The sequence below is a fragment of the Rhea americana genome, unplaced genomic scaffold (assembly GCF_003343005.1).
Source record: "Rhea americana isolate MKP2758 unplaced genomic scaffold, rheAme1 scaffold_176, whole genome shotgun sequence".
Taxonomy (NCBI): domain Eukaryota; kingdom Metazoa; phylum Chordata; class Aves; order Rheiformes; family Rheidae; genus Rhea; species Rhea americana.
Genome location: NW_028185883.1, coordinates 1,415,141 through 1,438,187, shown reverse-complemented (window position 1 = coordinate 1,438,187; position 23,047 = coordinate 1,415,141). Strand labels below are relative to the sequence as shown.

General features: G+C 39.3%; 1 protein-coding gene across 1 annotated transcript in view; it reads left to right on the top strand.

Annotated features, from left to right (window-relative positions):
• PARD3 (par-3 family cell polarity regulator) overlaps positions 1–23,047 on the top strand; it is a 424,369-nt gene that overhangs the window by 280,333 nt on the left and 120,989 nt on the right. The window lies entirely within an intron of this gene.

Sequence of the window (23,047 nt, the reverse complement as noted above, 5' to 3'; positions counted from 1 at the left end):
AAGATGTAAACTCCCACAAAACTGGAGAGGAGCGTTGCACTGAAGATTCAGTCCCAACATCATTCACTTGAATAGGAGCTTAGAAATATGAAATGCAGGCAGATTCTTTCCTGCAATCCTAGCTATTTTTCTACAGCTCTGTTTCATAATTCTTTACTTCTGGTATCACAATAGAGATGATAGGCAAAACAGRGGGAAATTACACATGATAAATTCTGTGGAATGTAAGTAATTTATTGGGTAAAATGAGTGCTATCTCTTGAGTTGCAGTATAACATAGCATATACAAAGTTGAGCAGCTTCTTGGAGCTTCAGTTTCTTCCTGTGTTATATTCCGAGTACCCAGAAGTCCTGTGAGATAGCTTCTTCCTCTAGCAAGTTTTGGTACACAGACAAAGTTGGCAGAGTCCTATCCAAGTAAAGAGCCTGATGTCTAATATTCTCATGTAGCTTTGGATGTTATAGATGGCAACAAGTGCAAATATGGAAATTAATACCGTTTTTAATGAGGCACTCCCAGCTAAATATAAAGTAACCTTGCTTGTATCATCAATACAAGACATCTGAAATCTTTAATTTGAAAACAACAGTAATTTAGTGGATTGGAAAATCTGATAACTTTGTTTTTCACTCGTCGTAACAGTCAACATTTCCTTGAGTTATTTTTCTGCTAGCACCACTTCTAAGTGAACTTTACTTTTCAGTCTCTCTTCTTAATTAACATGGAAGCAGTGCCATTGGGATGCAGTTTGACTCCTCTTTAAATTAGTGTGCACCTTGCCAGCCCACCCAAGAGAGGTGCTCCTGGCAAACAGGAAAATGCTGATTGAAGGAATTAAGAAATATGCTTCATTTCCACTCATTGCTTAGACTTCCTTTACTGACATGTTTCTCAATAATGTTTGAGAGATGGGCTTTATTATGTCTACAAGATAAGCTCCTACTTCTGCCTATAACATGCTTTGTTTTACTGTAGATTTGACATATTTCATAGGTACCGAATAGTTGGTGAAAGAAGTTGTGCGATAAAAAATAATGATGACAGTAAAATTTAAAATTCAAGCCATGATCAAAGCATAATTGGATGGCTTGGTGCTTTGCAACATTGTGATTTCTTTGTAGCTTTTTTGTCTTTTCTCCTTTTTCACTTTTTTTCTTCCATTTCAGTGCTCTTAACTTTAATCTTTCTTCATTAGGTTCTATGGGCAAGAACACTTGTGGGATGGAATTACTGTTAACTGACACTTTATTCCAATGTCTGTATTTAGCCAAGGGGCTTTTTATTGCCTATATGAAAACTGACAGCTCATAAAATGGAGCCTACATAATGTATAAAAATAAGACTGCTTTCTGTCAGTTAAAATTGTAGGATTTGGTGCTGGAATCTTCATTAAACTGTTCTGTAAGATGCAAACTCCCACTAGAGAATCCTCGGTTATATTTATCCTTCAGGATCTATTCATCATTTCCAAGAAATCTCCAGACGATTCAGGTAGCACGTTAAAATCATAAGTAAAGCTTTTAAATACTTACATTGTTTTACTGCTTTTATCAAACAAAATAAAGAGAGTAGGCATAACGGTGAACGAGAACTGTGAATTGCATGGTGCTGTCTGCAGGGCTCTTGCATGCAGAGCTCCTGTTACTTCCAAATGACCTTCGCTCACACTAGACTGTGGACAGTCAGAAAGTTCACCCTTCTCACTGTGAAATACATCTTTGTGAGTATGTATTTCTTTTTTTTCAAATTGACATTTTAGGACAGAACAGACTAATCCAAATTTGTCATGTGGATTAAAAGTTTCTCTTTCTGTGCGCAGATAAGTATAGGGTAAAAGTAAACCTAGAAAAGTGTTGAGCAAAGGCATTGGTCTCTGGAGTAAATGCTGACACATTAGCTTTGGTACTGCTTGTGGGTGCTGCAGAGCTCACTTATAGAGCTCACCTTAGAAGGTTTTACCTGAAGGGTTGGATCATTCCCAAGTCTTCCTTGTCCCTTCAGTGGCATCTTGTGCAATGTCCTGCGACTTTAATCACATATAAGGGAAAGGTTGTGCTGTTCCTCCATCTCCGTTGCTGATGTTTAAAGGTGCCTGGATGGCCACTACCAGCTGAGAAAACTCTTTTAGAAGCTAATCTGCTATTCTGCTGGGTTTTGTGTTTTGCTACTAAGAAGCCTTGAATGAACACACGTTTTGACATAAGAAGATTATATATATATAAAAAAAGTATGCTTTTCTAAGTGCAGTCTAAAATATGTATTTAATCTTTTTTAGATCTGATTTTATTTTTGGTATAGACTTTGCTTCTTCATAAAATGAACCTGACAAAAACAATCAGTTGATAAATAAGTTGTTGTAGTGCTGCCTGTGAAGAAGTCTTCACATGTTTCTCACACTGCAGCCAGCATTAGTGCTGGTAGGGATACTTTGATTTGAGGGACTGGTGAGATTCTTTGGCATTCCTCTGCTAAGAGGGAAAATTATATATGCCTACTTCTTTTTCCCTCCTCTTGGCCCACTCAAATATGGGATATTTTTAAGGGTTCTCAGAATGTGAAATAGGGAGATACGAGGTTGTTCTTAGTTTCTAGTTTTTGGTGATGGTAGAGTGGTACTCTGTTGTGATACATCTTATTCTTCAAGATCCCTATATTTCATCCATGCTTATTCCCAGAGTACAAGCTTGGATATAATTCTTAGATGAATGAATGGATGGTTGAAGTGACAGATCATAGATGGATGAAGTGGTAGCTCAATGTTTTCTCTCAGCTTCCTTAAGATATTTGTAATTTTCTCTATAATAGCCCTAAGCCATCGTTCTATAATGCAGTGAATTTACATGGCTATGCCCCCTTTTTAGAGTTTATTTTGATCTCAAGGAAGTTGACAGCAAAACTCTCATTGGAGAGTTATATGGGAGAATTTCATTTTATGATAAAAGAATCATGTCCAACAAGTGGTCAGTGTCAGGCAAGGGCATGACGGAAGAACAGCATCTTTTAGAAGAAACTAAACTGTTAATATGTGGGGAATAAGGACAGGAAAAAAAAAAAAGCAGCTTTAGGTTTCTGTAGCAGAAAAGGCCAAGCTATCCAACCATGTCTTACTGGCTGGGAYTGGAGGGATACTCACTGTATGATAAGAAAAATGTGCTGAGACAAATAGAAATCAACATGGGATAAAAATGAATTTGCAAATACATAAAGATGTGTTTGAGTTTGTGTGTGCAACTGCTGAGGAGAAGTAAAGATGCTGAGAGGACGTACCATTGTGTCCTAACCTTGAGTCTAGGCAAGAAAATATTTCCTTTGGTTTTGGAGGTTGTTCATGAAATGAATTTAATGTAATTTTGAAGCAATTGGGGATAAGTAGGTTATATGAAATAAATAGATCTTCTACTATAGAAATTAATATCTCAGCCTCACATAAACATACCTTTTCAATGGGAAACATAAGCACTGTGTGCGGAAGTTTGTGGAACAAGATAATATGCTTAAGATGAATCATGTGCCTGGGTGTTTGTAGTACTGGAGACTATATTTCAAGACCTGGCCTGTAATGTAGATGGAAATGTAAAGTTGTAATGTATGGTTCCTGGTCTTCGATTCTCTCTTGACTGTTTTTGAGTACAGGTGGATAAATCAATGCACTGGATAGCCAATGCAAATGTAATACTCCCAAATTGCCATTAAAATCTAATCCTACAATTACATTTAAAATGATTGCTAGGAGCCTTGTGGTATTGTTTCTTCCAGTTCTGTGAGAGGAAATAATTTAGTTTGAGACCTTATTTAGCTGAAATCAGATATACTGTTGTCTTTTTTTTTTATGTCCCCCCCACACAGCTGCTTCCAGGGTGCACCAAACATGTCCAGATTCATAAACATATTATTTGTAGCTTTGAATTACACATTTCAACCACATTAGCCATCTGAGACCTCTGACTGGGCATTTGGGAGAATAACATGCACAGATTGCTGCTGCTTGTTACATGGCTTCCTGCTTGTATTGCCTACTCTGTTTTTCATTTAAGTTTTCTCACTATAATGTCTGTGAAGAGATGAAAAGCAAATCACAAGGGTTATATCATTGATTTAGTAATTACCTTCTTTTTCTTTCATTTAATAACAATCTTCAGATTTTTAAGCAGGAATATGACATAAAGGTGTCTGAGTTGTATAAAATACTGCTGAAGCATGCCCCAGTCAACAAAACTGGCAAATTCCTCAAACGCAATAAAATAAAATCTATGGTCTGATTCTCATCATTCAGTCGCTTAAGAAGCAGCAATAATGGCATTTTCCTTGGAGGCATGACTAATAGGACTTTGTATCAGTGAATGACACATACTGGTCTATGGATTTAATGGAAAACATGGGAATGAGTTCCAAAACTTAGAAATGTTGTTTAATGCTTTGTTCATGGCAGAAAACACAATAAATCTTCGGTCTGAGACCAGTGAAAAGGAGGTTAAACACCTGTTCTTCGTATCATTTCAAACATTAAAGATTGTTGCCAATACCCTGAATTGCACCTGGATTGCTAATACCCGTCTGAGAACATCTCCAGCAGCTTGCCTGCTTATGGTGAGCAGGTCACTGCAAAAGCTGAGCTGAGTGAGTTCTCAGCTATATGGAGATCGAGGCATTTGTGCTCTGTTTTTTGGCCTGCTTCACTACTGTGAGCCAGCTGGCACCRCTGCCCGTCTGGTTCACCTCTTCTGCTACTAGCTAGAAAACATGCAGTCCACGAAAGTCCTAGACACAGGGCATAAGCATGGTGCTGTTTGGCGTTTCTAGGGGAATCCCAGTCCTCTTCCTGGTTTCAAGCTGGATGCTGTTAGTGACCTGCCTCCTTGTTTTATGCTACACTGGGCTGTTCTGATCCATTTTCAAGTTTCGACCAGCCGCTGGGATGCACAGGATCAGAAAAGTCTTTCAAATGAAATCAGCCATGCAGCAAATTGTCACCTTTGATGCAGACAATTATCCAGGACTCTCATAAATGTCTTTCAAAGCATTTTCATATTCTTCACTTCCTTCTTTCCAATTAAAAGTAAATAAGGACCTGAAGGAGATAAGCTCAATTGAAGATAGCTTTTCTTTTGGAAAGGCAAGCAATGGACCGTTCTGCCTCTCCTCACTTTTTGTATTCCCTGTTTTCTTCTGGTTTTTGTAATCAGTTGTTTTGAGGAAAATTGTGTTCCATTGCCGGCATCCTGAAACACCAGGCATTACACTTATTTATGACTAAGAGGTAATTGGGGATGGGGATAATAGTTGAATGGCAAATTCTTCTTGCTAAACCAAACAACTTCACATAATCTGTCAGGGATTTAAGGAATGCAGCTTCATTAAGTGGTTGGTAAACTCTGTGACTTTTAAATGAAACACAGAAAGCAGAGGTATGCAATTGTGGAGATGGATTCGAAATGAGAGATTAACATAATCATGTGTGTCATTCTGACAGGAAACAGTGCTTTGTTAAATGTATTCTTAGCATTGGATTTTCCCAGAGTAAATCTTGAACTTGTAAATCTGATGGGGGTATATTGTGTGTTTTTAAATATGAACAGAATCACGGCTTTTGTTTCTAACATCCTGAAATAAGTGTCAAGATGACCCGTTACTAGAGACAAGTTCATAGTAGCTGCTAACATATTCTCCCAGTATTCTCCCTTTGCTTGTCAGTGAGTTTAAATAGCAAACCTTTGACATCTACAGCGCTGCATCTGACTGCAAAGCAAGCGTGYGAGGCGCGCGGCGTGACAGCTGAGCCTTCCAAGATCCTTCCTGACGCTCTCTAACATTTCTTTTCCAGACCTGGCGTATGAATATAGAATGCAAGTGTCAAGGATGACACCTACTTTATAATCTCTGTAAAGCAAGCCTTTTCATAGAAGGATTTGTTGACAGTTCAGAGATTCAAAGTCAATTTCAGTTTTAGCTTGTATAGAAATAGTTTTCTTTTTCCCCCACCTGATGTGATAATTGAAGACTACTAACTAGTCAGTGTGTTAGTCCCTAGAAAAGTATGATAAATAAATAATGTCTTGAGAAGAAAAGGCTCCGTTAGATGAAAAGCTCTGTAAATGATGCTTTGTTCCAGTATCTGTTGGAAATACTCTTTGGAGATTTAATTTACTACCGATAGCACTTGTATATTGGTATACTTTACAGATGCTTTGTTTATAGTTCTTATGTGTTTAAAACTGTCTTCTTTGAAAATCTTTCTTAAAAACAGGAATAGGACTGCTTTCCTAGAAGAAAATTAATGCAACTTAATATATTTTTACAGCAGAGCATGTCATAGGCTATTATGTCATAGGTTCTTGAGCCACTTAAGTTGGCAGCTGCGGGAGACGTGATCCTTTGCTAAGAGACAGAGCTCCAACATACTGTTGTATTTCATTTCTCAAGAGCAATGATCTGTATTCAGGATGTGTTGGAAAGCTGATGCCTCTGTTAGGATTTCTGTGTGTCTTACTGTCGTGCAGTGAAATGATAATTAAAGGCAGAGTTATAAAACACTTCAGTGAAAATGGCAAAATAGGTATAAGCCAGTATGATTTCKGGAATGGCATCTACAAGGTAACCAGAAATATTCTGTGAGCCCCTGAGTTTCACTGAATGTAGTAAGAAAATAGTAGGTAAAAGGCATTTGACTTGGACGGCTTATTTCGGCTTTTAAGTTGTTGKTGGTGGTGGTGTTTTTAACAAAGTCACAATCTTTTTTTTTTTTTTTTTTTTTTTAAAGAGGAACAAAAGTTCTTTATATAGTTATTTACAGAAAGAATAAGAGAGAAGGTGATATTGGAATCATAATACCCACTGGATTGTGTGTGGCATCCCTCTACTTTGAATCCTTTGATCAGTTCTGGTTATCTGGGAGGCGGAGGGAATATAGTAAAAATGGATAGAATCGGAAGCAACTAAACAGATACTGAAAATTGGAATAGTAGACTCACTCATAGATCGATATATTTTTGAAGATTTCTCTAATTGGTCCAACCCCTGCTCGCAACAGGCCAACTTCAACATTTTATCAGGTTGCAGAGGGTCATGTCCAGCTGAGGTTTGGGCATCTCCAAAGATGGACGTTCTGCAGCCTGTCTTAGCAACCATTCCATGGTTTAACCATAGTCCTCGTGAAAAGTATTTGTCCTATGTAAGAGGAGATGTGGTAAKCTGTATTGAATAATCACTGGTACAAAAAATCTGAATCAATTAGCATCTACTTTTCCTTCATATGTAACAAAAACGTSTGAATGTGAAGTGAGATTGTCATTCAAAAAATGTAAATTTTAAGAATTTTTGAGATGTATGATTATCTGAGGGACTTCCTGCCCTCACGCTTCCTTAAACACCAGGCGCATAGGAAGTAACACTGCTGAGCATTTGTGCTTGTGACTRCAAGCCACTCAGTGTGTGTTAAGGGAGAAATTATCTGTAAACAGGATATGTTACTGTGTTTCCATGCATCTGCCTTTGCAGCTTCTTGAGCTGGCAGCTACTAGGTTACCAAGCTTGACTGGTTGTGCTSAACCCAAATGGCATCTGATGTGATTCACTGAGCTAGAAAAGATGATGATTTTCTTTGGAATTGAGAGAGAAAACCAGCTACAGATATCTTTTTACTATGTTACTCTGCACCAGAAAATGCCATCTGATTTGCAATTACAAACAAAATTTGCGTTGCATTAATGCTGGTCGTGTTCATTTTCATCTCAAACCATGGCAGCCAAAYAAAACCTCTGGTATTTGTAGTTCATGCAGTCACAGAAGAAGATAATTTTTATATTGCTTCAGGAGGGGGAGAAGGTGTTATTTTARTTCTTGTCATATTCAGCAGACTCTACAGAGCTTAACATAAGAAGATAAGAATGCAGTCATAGCAAGCTGAAGTACATCTGTAAGTCCCTGTACCCTAATATCTTGTCTCTGACAGTGGTCAATGGCAGGTGTCAAGGGCAAAGCACTCGAACTGGGTAACCATACAGTGTTTCTTCCCTGMTCTATTTTCCAGGCATCTGGTGATCTGCAGCTCAAGGAGCTCATTCCTTGAGACAATGATTCTCCCTTTCTGTTCAGGTGAAAAATAATGATGTGCATATTCTATCCTTAGCAATTTATCTCATTGCTGATAGTTTGATATATATTTACCTAATTTTTAATGCTAATTCCTAATTTACCTATTCCTATCATACACAAAATTTTCTTTCCAAGAACATACAGAGTTACTTWTGTATCAAGGGACTAGTTTTACATTACCAGTGTGCAGACCTGATTGGAATGCACTGCAGTAGATCTGACTCGTTATATGTCAGTATTTTATGGCACTCAGGTAAGTGTGTTTGCAAAGTAGCAGTAAACCTTTTTGATGTGCAATAACGCTTCAGTAGTTAATGTGATGTTCTACTGCATATTAACTTTTACTGCTTCTGTGCAAACTTACAATAAGCAGGAGTGCAAGAAAAGGCTGTCAATGTTTGTAAAATAGACCCTGCTGGAATGCATTCACTTCATGAACTAGYTTTACAGTATATGTTTGGGATAGCTGATGATGGAACTAAGAATAAATCTTGAAATGTTTGCTTCACCAGAAGATAAATTCGTAGTTTCTACAAATTCTAACAYCTTCTTCAGGACTTTGTTGATTTTAGTCTTGTAGCTCCTACTCCTAAAAGGAAAAAGAACACTAGTATGTTTTCATGGAGTTACTGGATGATCTTAACTGTTTTCAACAACTAGCAGACTAGTCATATGGCTAATTTAAACGATTTCTATTATATGTTCAAAGTATGTTGGCAATGCTGATTGATAGGGAAATTCTGTGTTAGGAATAATTAGTCCTGCAGTAGATGTATTTATAGATCTTGCTCTGTCAGGGAGATACTAAAAATTAAATTTGCAGAAAGTTGATCCTTATATTATTTGTGGTTGCAATATAGAAATTCCCAGGACTTTGGCAAGTTATTTAAGCTTTCAAKAAAAAATGTTTTCTCATTGAAAAAAATGGGATAGTACCTTGTTTTTTGAGTTTCCTTCGTTGCAGAAGTACAACATATTTGCATACTAAAAATATATGTTATCTACAGCTTCCTAATGTTTATGATGAGTTTAGTTTGGGAGATGGCTGTGATTTCTGGATGGCTGAAAATATATGTAGATTTCCTTTTTCCTGTTATGCTATTTTAACTAGTAYTCAGTAAGAAAATATCTAATCAGAAACAAAGTTCATGGATTAGCTCTGTAAAGTTCTGCAAAAGAGAATTTAATAATAATTAAAAAAAGCATTGAGAATCTTAGCTGTATCAGCATTTTTGAGTACCACAATAATGAATGTAGTACATCTTTATACCGATTGCAAGTGCTTCTGGCATATTCAACACCAGGTGTGCCAGCAGTATTTAGAATGCAAGTTGAATTGCTGTTACACGTTTCAGCAGCAACATACCACAAATAAATCTCWAATATTTCACAATATTATTATAGATGCTATCTTTGTCTTTAACCCATAGTGCTAAAATCCTGAAATTCAGAATGTAGCATACTGCTACAAGCAGGAGTTTTAGATTTGATTTAAAATTAAAACATTTATTTTCTCTGATATTGCTGACCAGGTAATGATACCAGCAGTATTATATTCTGTAACTGGTAGGAATCCTGGTGATGTCTGTGGAACTCCAGATATTTTGCTATTTCTGTTTGCCTTTTATGGCTGCAAAAGTAAGAAAACCACTCGTTTAAGATAAAACATGAAGATTTTATACTATTTTCATCAGTATTTTTTTGAGAATTGTTTTTCTAGGCTATAGTTGAAAAATATGTTTAATACTCAGAAGAAATATAATGGTGGCAGTGATAACTGTCACGTACTGTGCACTGCACCTGGCACGAGCAGAGCTGATCTCATTTGGAGCCTGCTGTTGGCATATACTAATAGGAAGARTGTCTCAGGAGCTGAACATCTTTGATGCTGAGATTGGGTTTGTTTTAAATATCAACCGCCTGTTTTTCTAAATAAAATATAGGCCCAGTCGCTCACTTTCTGTAGTGTCTGAGTATATAAGAATGAGAACAAAAATGTTAGTGTTTATGGGGCTGGTCCCAGTCTGCTGTGTGAGGAGCTTATTTTCCTCGTGGCTGGAACCTAACCCCCCTCCATGTCTTTCACCTTTTGTTAGTACAGTGCAAGTCTTGGTTTGTACATGTATTTTCAATGTGAAATAACTCTTGGCTCTCAGATTGGCACTGAAATAACCAGCGGTGTAAATGCTATTTATATAGTTATTTGAACTGGAGTTGCCGTGAAGGCAGCTCAATCGCTGACTCCTGGCAGTGCCAGGATGCTGGAAGTCCCCAGGGCTCGAGGTAGCTCTGGGCAAACCCTGGGCCAGATGCTGCCGGGACTGTCTGCCAAATCGACTTCCCCACGATGATCCACCTGTGTCTCATTGCATCCGCTCCACAGAGAAGTTTTGTTCCCCCGCTGCTGCTGCAATGCAAAATCTTGCTCTTCATTTTCCACCCAGAAGATGCTGTRTATGTGAACTAAATTTCTTTGCTGTGGGGCAGGATATCAGCTGATAGAATAGACCTGACTATGTGAGGTCAACAACAGCATACTAATTTATGCCAACTARAGGCTTGGCTCAGGTTGGCTTGGCCCTATGATTTAATCCTGTTTTTAAATTTTAAAACACACTGTAGCTTTTATTCTTTGTCCTCTGTTTTTATAACACTGTAGATTCAGGGACATTCAGTGTAACTTAACCTAGTTGTGCCCTAGAGCACCTTGTAAAAGTGTCTTATCAGCATTATTTTTTAATAGTTTTTCAATTAAAGTTTATTTTATTTTTTATCCCCCAAGAGACTTTAGTGACATAGTGGAACCCAGAATGAGACAGGAAATTCTAAAATGACACCTGCAGCCGTCCTCGCTCAGGTATCGCAGCTCACCRTGGGGAACTGCACTTCTCTGTTGTCGACATCCTCTACGAGTATAACGGCAGCTGTGTGCTCATCCAGGGCTTTGGGGGGAGTCTGGCTGGATGTGTCCCTCGGGCTCCTGGAATACTGTGTGTTTTCCTCTGTTGGAAACTGTTCCTGCCTTCCTTACCTCCTAGTGAGTGCAAATGTGTGCATGGGACTGAAGATATAACAACTTATCACATCTTGCTTAATTTACCCTACATAAGTTATTTTCTAGGCAATGTATATCAACAAAGATTTTCAGTAATTGACGRAAAAAGTGCTGACTGACATATTAACTTCTCTAGATAATGAGATCTGCAGGGAAGTTTTAATCTTTGGAAGGTTCCAGATGAACTGTCAGTAGTTTTATTAACTTTTTGTGCATCTGTGTTAACATCGGCAGATTTTCTACAGTTTACTTGCGAGRCTGCAAGACTCGGTAATGTTATTGCTATTTCCTGGTTTAACTAGCCAGTGTATAACTCTGTGTACAATCTGTGTCCTCACTTCTTTGCCTGTTGCATGTTTCATAACTTTCTTCTTGCAGCTCGCATTTACATATAAGGTATGCCATGCTCATATATGCAAGCAAGCATTTCAGTTGTAAAATGGAATAATGAAGACTCTTCAAACTGCTAAGTGCTTTTCTTCCTTTTCTGCTAGGAAAGTGTTGAAGTAAATTTCTTTTGCAACTTTTTATTTTGTCTTCTTTAGAGTGCCAGTAATTTTTTTTTTTTTTTTTAAATTCATTAGCATTTCTTATAAGGTCTGCCTTTAGACCAGTATCCATTTTCTCAATTGTACTTCTGTAGGRTTGGAAAAAAATCATGGTAACCAGATGCAGTATTTGTCTCTGGCCTGGCAAAGTGTTGGATTTAACAAAAGAAGCTAATAGAAATGTTCAAATTGACCCTTCTCATCATTTGGACTTCTTGGAGCTCAATCAATCTCTCATTATTATCAGAGTTATTCACACAGAGGCAGAAGTGCTACTATTTCTCATAATCAGCCCTTGAGCCAGATGTAATTTGCAATTTTGTAGCATTGTATTTTGAAACAATAATGCATTAAAATGAACAGAGCAGGAATTAGAAGTATGGTTGTCAAAGAGTAGCCATGGCTTAAACGGTCTCTCTAAGCACTCTTAGTGGACACTGGTAATTAAAGGCATACAATGTAGTATTATTAATACCTAAATTGGTCCACAATTTTTAAACCAATCTGTAGAGCATAACAAATGCAACAATAGAAATGTGACCATCTAGGTCTGCGCGTTTGCAGGCGAAGCCTTGCAGTTGTCAGGTGCGGTGGGTTTGCTGAGGTTTTGTGACCTGCCGAACACAGTGCGAACAAAAGGGAGCTGCCTGCCTTGGCACGAAGTACGCTAGGGGAGGAACGTTTCACCCTGATTCGGAAAAGTAAAATTGCTTACATTTTAGAAAAATAGCTACATTGTACTTTAGATTCAAATATAACCAGGCACCTGTGAATACTAGGCTACTTTTGATGCTTAGAATTTAGGATTTTTTTTTATCCCTAYGTCGTATTACGTGTTGCAGAGTAGAGGGTTGTGCATCTGCTTTTATATATGTAGTCTGTGAAAGATGATTTGAAATACTAGAGATCTTCACTCAGTATTCACTTCACTTTTTGGGAGTCTGCTTTACTTTGTAAGTGAAACTCAAATTTTTTTTTTTTTGTACTTTCTATTTACAGTTTTTCAATTATTGTTTTAACATCTTACTACTCAGAACTCCTAGTATTGAATTAGCTAACAAAGAATTGCAGTCTTGATTAGAGAATACTGTCTGAGAGAAGGGGACAGGAGCATTTGTAAGTACATTAAATGACAGTAATGAAAGGATATGTTGTCCATTAAGATTACATTATCCATTAAAAGACTGAATTAGCTTGGTTGTATCACATGTATAAGCTACTTTCTTCAATGACAAATAGCACACAGTGTATCAAATCTAATCTTGGGCCAGAAAATTTATGTGTTCAAATAATTGTTCTCTTTTTTTGAATACGAGCACTATTAAAAAGTTCGTGCCACACARACAGACTTCAACATGCTTAGACTGTTACAAAATTACCTTTAGAATATCATCTATTACTACTGTGGTTGCTTCCATCATTGACAAATCTAGTTGTATCCAAGCAGGAGCTCTCTCTTTCATTCCCACTTCTTTCAGGGATGCCACAATCCACTGTTTAATAGGTTTTGGCTCACCACCATGCAAATAAGTTATTTATGGTGACTTTTAGTGGTATTGCTTACCGAGTTGGTTTGGCCATACAGGAAAAGATTCTCTTGTTATGGTTTGCTGCCTTGCTAGTATCTTTCAAACAACATCAAAAATATCCTCACTTCCTTTGACCTTCTCAGACTGTTTTTAAACTACATTGGTTTGGATTAGGTGTTAATTTTTTTTTGTTTGTTTCTGATTTATGTGAATGTTTTTATCATTTATTAGAGCTGACAATGGCTCCAGCTAGTTTTAGACAGTTAGGAAAAGCAATGCAAGATTATGTTCTGTTTAGCAATTTGCAGACAGATGGTCTCCCCATAAAAGAAATCTGTTTTTAAAAGTTCCGTCATTTTATGCTGGAAGTAAATATTACAAATGTATAAGTTGTGAAAAGAGAGTGACTTGGTGTGAATAATATTCTGCCTGTTGTGTCATGCCTTTCAGGAAATGTTATCAAAACTGTTTATGAAAATAATTGAATGAAACCTCATGACATGTCTTTTGGTTTGGCATTATATCCGTTTTCTATGAAGTTGGGATATTGAATCACAAATTCAGAGGCAGATTAAGCTTCAGTGGCTGGAAACAGTTACCAATCACATATGTTGTTTCCACTTCTTTCCAGGAAGTTGTTGTCTGAATTGCCTGTAATGTTCCACATGAAGGCTTGCAATTCGTGTGCTGTCCTAACTGTTGATTATAAGTAGTCTTAGTTCACTGAGCTGTGCCATTCTGTACCTGAATGGTGCTGAAAATGGTTTTAATGTTTGGAAAGTGAGGTAGAGGATGCTGAGAGAAAGTGTGTAAATTTGCAATGTGAATACGTTACAGAACAGCTTCATGTGCTTTTCTGACGGCATCATCAGAGAGGGGTGATAACCGAGAGCTATAAGCACGTCGATCATCCTGATTTTGATCTGCATTCATGACTGAGCCCAGGAGTTGTGGAAACGTGATTTTGCCCAAAATACCAGGACCTATAAAAAAGCTGAGAATAAATCTCATAGCTGTATTTTGCGTTGATTGCAAATCAGTGGTTGTAATGCAGATTCTGGCACTGATCTGACCTTGCTTTAACTCCAGACGAGTAGCCCCTGAATTCTGTTTGGGAGAACACACTGACTTAGATGTGTCTTGGGACCTTAAATAAATAAATCATATTATTGCTTGAAGGACCATCCACAAGCATATCTCTCTAGAGATATTCTCCATTTCCACGAGTTACCTGTGTTCTTGTGCCATGTCCCTTTCTTGGTGTGGAACAGCAGGGTTCCCCAGGAACCCTATTTTCAGGGCCTATTTTGCTGAGCATTGCACCAAAAGCTTTGCTGCTTTGTCATTTTTAACATAGGGAAGGAAACCTGTGGAAAATGAAAAGTTTTAAATGTCCGTTCCAGCTGTCCCCACAATCCAGGCTCCCCTGGCCTCCCTGCTGCTTCCTGGGTATCAGGGTTTCCACATCATCTCAAGGCAATGATGCTGCTGAGTCATTCTGACTTCTTTTATCCCCCTTACTGACACTGGAATTTGAGCAACTAATTTAATTAGATCTGATAACTGTTTGTTTCTAGAAATATGCTGCAAATRTGTAAATCTTTTTCCTTGAAAGCAGATTTTTAAAAATAGCACTTGTATAATTTTGCTAAAGTAAAATTGCCCTGGCAAGGGATGTCAAGGACAACAAGAAGGGCTTCTTCAAATACATCACCTGCAAAAGGAAGACTAGGGAAAATGGGGGTCCGCTGCTGAATGGGGTGGGTGCCCTGGTGACGAAAGATACAGAGAAGGCAGAATTACTGAATGTCKTCTTTGCTTCAGTCTTCACTGCTAAGGGCAGCTCTCAGGAATCCCAGAGCCTGGAGGTGAGAGAGAAAGTCCGGAGAAAGGAAGACTTTCCTTTGGTCAAGGAGGATCAGGTTAGAGATCTTTTAGGCAAACTGGACATCCACAAATCCAYGAGCTGTAAGAGGATGCACCCACAAGTACTGAGGGAGCTAGCAGATGTTATTGCTAGGCCACTCTCCATCATCTTTGAAAGGTCATGGAGAACAGGAGAGGTTCCTGAGGACTGCAGGAAAGTCAGTGTCACTCTAGTCTTCAAAAAGGGCAAGAAAGAGGACCCAGGCAACTATAGGTCAGTCAGCCTCGCCTCCATCCCTGGAAAGATGATGGAACAGCTTATTCTGGATGTCATCTCCAAGCATATAGAAGAAAAGAAAGTGATCAGGAGTAGCCAGCAGGAAATCCTGCTTAAYCAATCTGATAGCCTTGTATGACTATCAGATTGACTTGAATGACTGGCTGGGTAGATGAGGGGAGAGCAGTGGATGTTGTGTACYGTAACTTCAGCAAGGCTTCTGACACCGTCTCCCATAACATCCTCATAGGTAAGCTCAGGAAGTGCAGGCTAGACAAGTGGACATGGAGGTAAATTAAGAACTAGCTGAAAGGCAGAGCTCAGAGAGTTGCACAGAGTCTCACTGGAGGCCTGTGGCTACTGGTGTCCCCCAGGGCTCAGCACTGGGTCCCATCCCATTCGACTTATTCCTCAACAACCTAGATGAAGGGACAGAGCGCCTCCTCAGCAAGTTTGCTGAGGACACCTAACTGAGAGGAGTGTCTGATACAGCTGAGGGCTGTGCTGCCATTCAGAGAGATCTGGACAGGCTGGAGAGTTGGGCGGAGAGGAACCTCATGAAGTTCAACAAGGGCAAGCGCAGGTTCCTGTACCAGGGAAGGAATAACCCCATGCACCAGGACAGACTAGGGGCTGACCTGCTGGAAAGCAACTTTGTGGAGAAGGACTTGGGAGTTTTGGTGGACAACAAGTTGACTGTGCAGCAATGTGSCCTTATGGCCAAGAAAGCCAATGGTCTCCTGGGGTGCATTGGGAAGAGTATTGCCAGCAGGTGGAGGGAGGTGATCCTGCCCATCTACTCAGCCCTGCTGAGGCCACATCTGGAGTACCGTGTCCAGTTCTAGAGCTACTGGAGAGAGTCCAGCGTAGGGCTATGAAAATGATCTGAGGATTGGAGCATCTCCAGGACAAGAGGACATCTCCAGGACAGGACAAGAGGCAATAGGCAGAAATTGAAGCACAGGAAGTTCYGCCTGAACGTGAGGGGGAATTTCTTCACCGTGAGAGTGATGGAGCACTGGCACAGGTTGCCCAGAGAGGTTGTGGAGCCTCCTTCTCTGGAGATCTTCAAGGCCTGCCTGGATGCAACCCTGTCTAACATGCTGTAGGTGACCCTGCTGAGCGGGGAGATTGGACTAGCTGATCTCCAGAGGTCCCTTCCAACCTTACTGATTCTATGATTCTATGATCTCTCCTACGAGGAAAGGTTGTGAGAACTGGGCCTGTTTAGGCTGCAGAAGAGAAGACTGAGAGTGGATCTTGTCAATGTATACAAATAACTTAAGGGAGGATGTCCAGAGGATGGGCCAGACTCTTTTTGGTGGTGCCAAGTGATAGGACAAAAGGCAATGGGCATAAATTGAAACAGAGGAAGTTCCACCTGAATATAAGGAAGAACAACTTTTCTGTGAGGATGATAGAGCACTGGAACAGGTTGTCCAGAGAGGTTATGGAGTCTCCTTCCTTGAAGATATTCAACACCCACCTGGATGCWGTCCTGTCTAACATGCTCTAGGTGACCCTGCTTGAGCAGAAGGGATGGACTAGATTCTCTCCAGAGGTCCCTTCCAACCTCAACCATTCTGTGATTCTGTAAAGTACAGAAGGCTTATAAACCGTCAAGTCATCACTAACCAGGATGATTTTTGTATGTGCGCCATGTTAAAAGCTTATTAAATATCATTTTGGCAATGATTGTTGTTGTGTGTCGGAATAATCTTTTGAAATATTAATCTTATGATTTCGCTGATACAGCAGGGTGAAAAACATTACATAAGTCCTTACAAAATCCTTTAATTAGTATTAGGTTCTCTGTGTGTCTGTATGTGTATGTGTTTATACTGTCACTACTATTGGGAAAAGAGCATGCCTTGAAGACAGAAAGCATTGATAGAATAGCTCAAAACACTTACCATTTGTTAATTTTTAATGACAGTCTTTTTTCTATTAAGGAACATAATGCTACTGAACTTCTGTCTCAATCAATTTTTGTGTTTTTTCATTAATCAACTAATGCATGTTTCTTCTGTAGCCCTTTATTCTAATGAAATATGTGGATGATTTGGCAGATGACAATGATCTCATCAGTAACGCATCAGAGTAAAATCCATTTAGCAGATGATATGCATATTATTTTTATTATATCAAAGATGCTGATATATATTCTTTCAAATCAAAGCTTTTTTTGAGAGAAACTGTAAATGTGGAATTTTGGTTGCTACCGCACATATATCCTCTTTTCTTCATTTGTTGTATCTATGCATTTATTTAAGCTAAATCATATACATTATGCTTCATCTATTTTATATGTATTATATTTTTATAAATATGAAATAATTTATATTGTAACTTGAGCGTGTTCTTTAAATGTACTGTTGCACTCTAAGCAGTTTTCTTCTTTGCTTAGTCTCACACTGCTCAGTCACTCTGATGTGTTGGCCCAGGGGCGCTGAAGTCACTTTCTCGTCTGTCCCCTTCCATTGAGTAGGGTAGGTTTGGATGTGGCCACRTGAGAGCTGATGACAGACATTCAAGCAAGTAAGCTCGAAAATAAGCCAGCTAGTGACTGACAGAGGGGGTTTTGATTAAATTATCCACAGAATTCATAGAATTTTCCTACTTTCGGGTCAAGGTTCATGCATATAGGTCTCTGTTCTCATCTTTTTATTAATAATAACACAAAAACTTGTATCATGAGTTCTGAGGATAGTCCTTTCCTCTAAGGAATGCTATTGACTTGGCTATTATATTCTAGAGAGGATGGTTTTTAAAAATGGTCCTCTTACATTTTTTTAATCACTTCACTTACTGTCATTGCTATTGTTGGGAGAATTTGAGGTTTAAGGCTGTGGATCTGTGAATTTGACTCTGAGCATTTACACTTATCTTGAAACTTTCTCCAACCCTTAATGTAAAAAGAGAATTAAGAAGCTATAAATTAAGTAGAACCCTGGAGTATCTTGGCAATTAGAGTGAACAAGATTTCAGCTGCTCTCCTTCATCAATTTCTCACACTCTTGGATAGACAGGGTCTTTTTAATTTACAACCTGTATTTCAATTAGTCTCAGAAGCTTTTTTTCTTGAAGTTTTTTCTTAAACAGTTACATTAAACTATTTTTTTACCTATACTTTTTGCAACAGGGTGTAGATGAGAGAGCTACTGAATAAAGCAGCTCTTAAGTGAAATTATGTCTTTCCTGTACTTATTAATATTACCATTATAAAGAGAATATTATTTAACCATGTGTATAGGCATCCTCAGAAAGAATATTAAGCTATGCCTAGGAAAGAATATGTCTACAAAYAGAAAGATGATATTTTTAATTATTTGGGATTTGGAGGAAATCTTGCATTTTCCTTTTGATTGTTATTTTCCTATATGACTAATAACATTCTCTGCTATACTATCAAGAATTCAGACTTGAGGATGTGGTGGCCATAGTTTATAATTACATTAGGGTTACACTTGCTCCACAGGATCTGATGTAGCATGAGCTGTGCTTGCTCAAGGGAAAGCTTTAGCAACAGAATTTGTTTTGGTATAAATATGTTAACTTTGTTAGAGTAGTGTACACAACTTGACCGCTGTTGCTCTAAGAGATTGAAATACATCCTAGGGCAATTTGCCTGTATGCATTGCTATCTTGTGTACTACTTTAGAAAGGGCTTTTATGGTTCACAGTCAAATTGTTAGCATYGCATTTAGGAGATAGCAGGAGCTTAGAATTAGGTTCCTAGGATTGTCAAAAAATCAATATCACAGTGCTCCTTTTCTGCACTTATTTTTTTAATTTCAACAGTAGTTCTTGCCTTTCTTTCTTAAGCACTGTCCACCTTTTAACTAACGTGAGATACATGGATTCTGCATAGATCCTGAGCAATGGAGTTCTCATGTCTGCTTCAGATAAAGGTTGTCATTTCATTTCATTTGTAAGAACTGCAACAAGTATCCTAGCAGCCAGCCTCACAGCAATAAGAATGAGACCATCACAGGTTCAGACAAGTGCCAGAAAATCTCCAGGTGCTTCAGGCACTCAATAACCAGCTGCTTGCAGCAGAGGAAAGCTCCTGCATCTGTAAGTATAGCAGTGAGTGCTGGGATCAGATCTCATAGTGGGTATTCTCAAAGCCATGTTCTTGAAAAGTCTTGAGTCTCTCTGACAGGGTGAATGTGTGCTGATTGCTATTTTGTAGGGGAGGTATCGTTAATGATTGCACTTTGGGATTTCCCAGCCTCGACTGTTATCATTAAGCGAGCAATCACTTCAGTGGAGGACATTATTTAGCTAGGACATTAAATATATCCATTATGGAAGAAATAATGTTAGAAGCAATAAGATTCTAAAGTTGCTATAGGGTGATATATTGGACATGCATCCTAGATCCATCTTCTCTTCTTCCTGAGAACAGGAGCGGGGAAGGAGTAGGCTTTCACAACAAGGCRAATGCTGATGTTGGGAATGTTTCACAGACATTAATGTTGGCCAGGCAGGTCAGAGACCATACTGCTCATACTTTGTTTTACAAAGGTAGACCAGCTGTTTTTTCCTGGGCTGATAAACTCAAATTGAGGTGTTTTAAATGCTGGGACTAATTCTGGGGACCTGACCCACACTTTGCTTCTTCAGACTTCTTTTGACTCATACAGCAATATGTGAGCCACTGCAGAGCAGCAAGGAAAGATTTTACCACTGCCTCTGAAGACACAGACTGTAGAATGTGTATTTGGTATTTTGAAAGGATATTTCATAAAAGGCTTGAATTTCTGTAATCTGTTCTTTTTTTCTAAATATCCTGTTATCCTCATATTTATGAATCAAAATGGGAAAATCTAAGTGAGGAAATTATAAAGATTGGTGAATAACTTGACACTAGCATAGTYGCAAGAGTGCATTGAGTGTTGTACAGTTACAGGAATGTTTAATGGTATGCCTTAGTATTGCTGTATGTTGCTCTTCTGCAGTTAATATGGATACTTGAATATGGATACTAAATAATTTATAAATGTCTGTTATAAATTTGGTGGAGAGGATGCTGATTTGGGCTGTGGATTTTCTTTGTATGTTAATAAATTATATTTCAAGGAGTAAACAGTTTAAGAGAAAAATGTAGCAACCACACTTATTTTTAGCAGATAARAAAAACCTCAGCAAAACCTACTGAATGTGCTCTGGAATGCAGACTGCTGACTCCTCCTGCAAAAATGAAGGGTTTTGGTGTGTGCGTGTGTCTAGCTCCTCAGCATTTCTTTTAAAAACACCTTTCTGAAGTGTTGGTGGAGCTTGGAAAATGTTTTTTCTTTATCTGTCTGTTACTTCTACTTTTGTAAGCTGAAGCTTAACAGAGATGCTGTTAGACTTGTGATCTTAGTGGTAAAGAGAAGTCTTGAACTCATAAATGTTTTTGCGCAGAGATCTTACTAAAAGTATGCAGATTTGTTTAGGGCGAGATGCATTTAGGGCAGTGTGTTTCCAAACTGTTCTGCAGCTCCTTGACTTCCAAGTGTCGTGAAGATATGAATTATCCACGTAGGTGGTGCGTTAAAGATAAGAAGCCACAAATAGGGAGGGGGGAGGATGGTATTGATTATTCCAGATTTTGAGTGTAGGGACAGTGCAGTTAATGTTGCCGAACTTATTACAGGCAGTGGTGATTATGGCAGATATATCACTTCTGCGGGTGACAAAGTCCAGAGAAGGCAGCTTTCCAGGATCTCCATGGTTCATATGCTGCCAGGCTGTTCCCTGCCATGATGACCGCAGAGCTTACCAGAGACTGACACTGGAAAGTCTCCTGTCACTGTGAGGAAAGTACGGCCACCCTCTGAAATGCCTGCAGAGGACCAGAGAATGTCTTCTTGAAGCTTTTATCAGGATTGCTCCTGAGAGAAGAATCATTCCTTCCCAGATCATCAGAAAACACCCCAAAAGAGAAGAAGGGTTGTTGCCACAGCTTGCTCATGAGGCAAAGCAAATTAAAGCCCAGGGCTCCACCACACGCTGTGGGTACAACTTGCTGCTGCTGCTGCAGTGCAGCCTGAGTGTAGTTTCTCCTGGACTCAGATGGTTGGATGCGGAAACTCAGGCAGCTGAGTTTCGCGAGGGTTGCGTTACCTGTTAACGTTACAAGAATGCTCAGCCTGACCGGCCGTTCCGTAGATTGCTTACACGGATTATTCGAGATTTCTGGTGTACTATTTTTTTTTTTTTTTTTGATAAAGTATTGATTTCAATATATGTCTCTCTATACTTAACAATGAATTGATTTATGGTGCCAGAAATCCTCTTTTACTGCCAGAACCTCCTGGATACTGATTCAATTTTATTTTATTTTATTTTTTAAYGCAAGGATGTTTTGAATAAATAAACTGCTCATTGGAAAAACTTGGTCCCTTTGTTTTGTTGGATGTTGTGGCCGGGCCAAGGAGGAGCAGCGGCGAGGAGTGAGCGTGGGGTCGCCCAGCGCGGCCCGGCCCATGCTGGCCTCTCCTCCGGTGCCGGCACTGCGCCTGCCGCGGCGAGACGGCTCCCCGCCACCGCCGCTCTGCCCCCCTCTTGGCTGCAAGATTTAGGCCTCTCTCAAATGAACTATTTTGTCTGGTGGAAGACTTCCCGAAGTTAATTTGAATCTCCTGTGTCATCTATTTAAATGTTTTGTGCAATTGTTTTGACTCCGCTGTAATAAATAGGTGGGTGTTTTCAGAGCTGCGTGCTGGCGTTTCTAGTCACTGAATTTAACTATGTCAGTTTTACGTATATCATATTAAAAAAATCAGAACCTCAACTATGCGTAGAATTTTGTCTTTCTTAACTATATCATGCCTTTCCCTTGTCAGATAATTATTAATGAACAATTTTAGTTTTCATGTACCTGAATTACTTCAGAAATGAGCAATCTGGGAACGGTGGAGAACGCGATGYACTTTAAAGTTTGTTGTGTCCTCCTACACTGCGTTTTTTTTTTTTCTCCCAACAGCTGCCCTAAAAACCATAATCTTGGCAATACGGAATAATATTTTCACTTGACTGAGTGGCCACAAAGCAGTTTTTCTGAAGCATCACACTGTGGTGTGCCTACAGTCCCCACAACGGCTTTGTATGAGAAAGAACAGGAATAAAGGGGAAGCAAATTATTATAAAGGTCCGGTGGCTTCCAAGCTGGTTTTCTGACCGTGTGTGTAAATTGTCTAAGACGTTTGAAGCCGTCCGTGCTGGCGCTGGGGAGCGCTGGGTGCGCCTGCGCCCTTGCCGCGCGGCCCGCGCTCGCCCTCCGCTTCTGCCGTGACCCTCTGGGCAGGCTGCTCCTCTCAGCATTTGAGAAAAAATCTTCTCGCTGCTTTTAGTGCAATAAATAAGCCTGCGTTTAATAGAGGTATGGAAGTGTTATCCCATCGACGGTAACTAGACAGAAAATTCTCAGCTAAACTTGGGCTGTATTTAAGTGTTTACCTCAGTCTGCAAAAGTCCTTCCATTTAGGGTACGTCTGAAATAGCTAACAGCAATGCTCACAATTTCATCCTAACAATAACTGAGTATCTGAAATGTCAGACTGTTCTCTCCCCGAGAGTCTAAAAAACCACCGGYGCAGCGTGCAAAGAGGGAAGAAACTTAAAGGGCGCGAGGTGGAGCCGGTGGCGGGGAGGAGCCGGGCCCGCGCGGAGGCTGGCGCATCGTGCCGC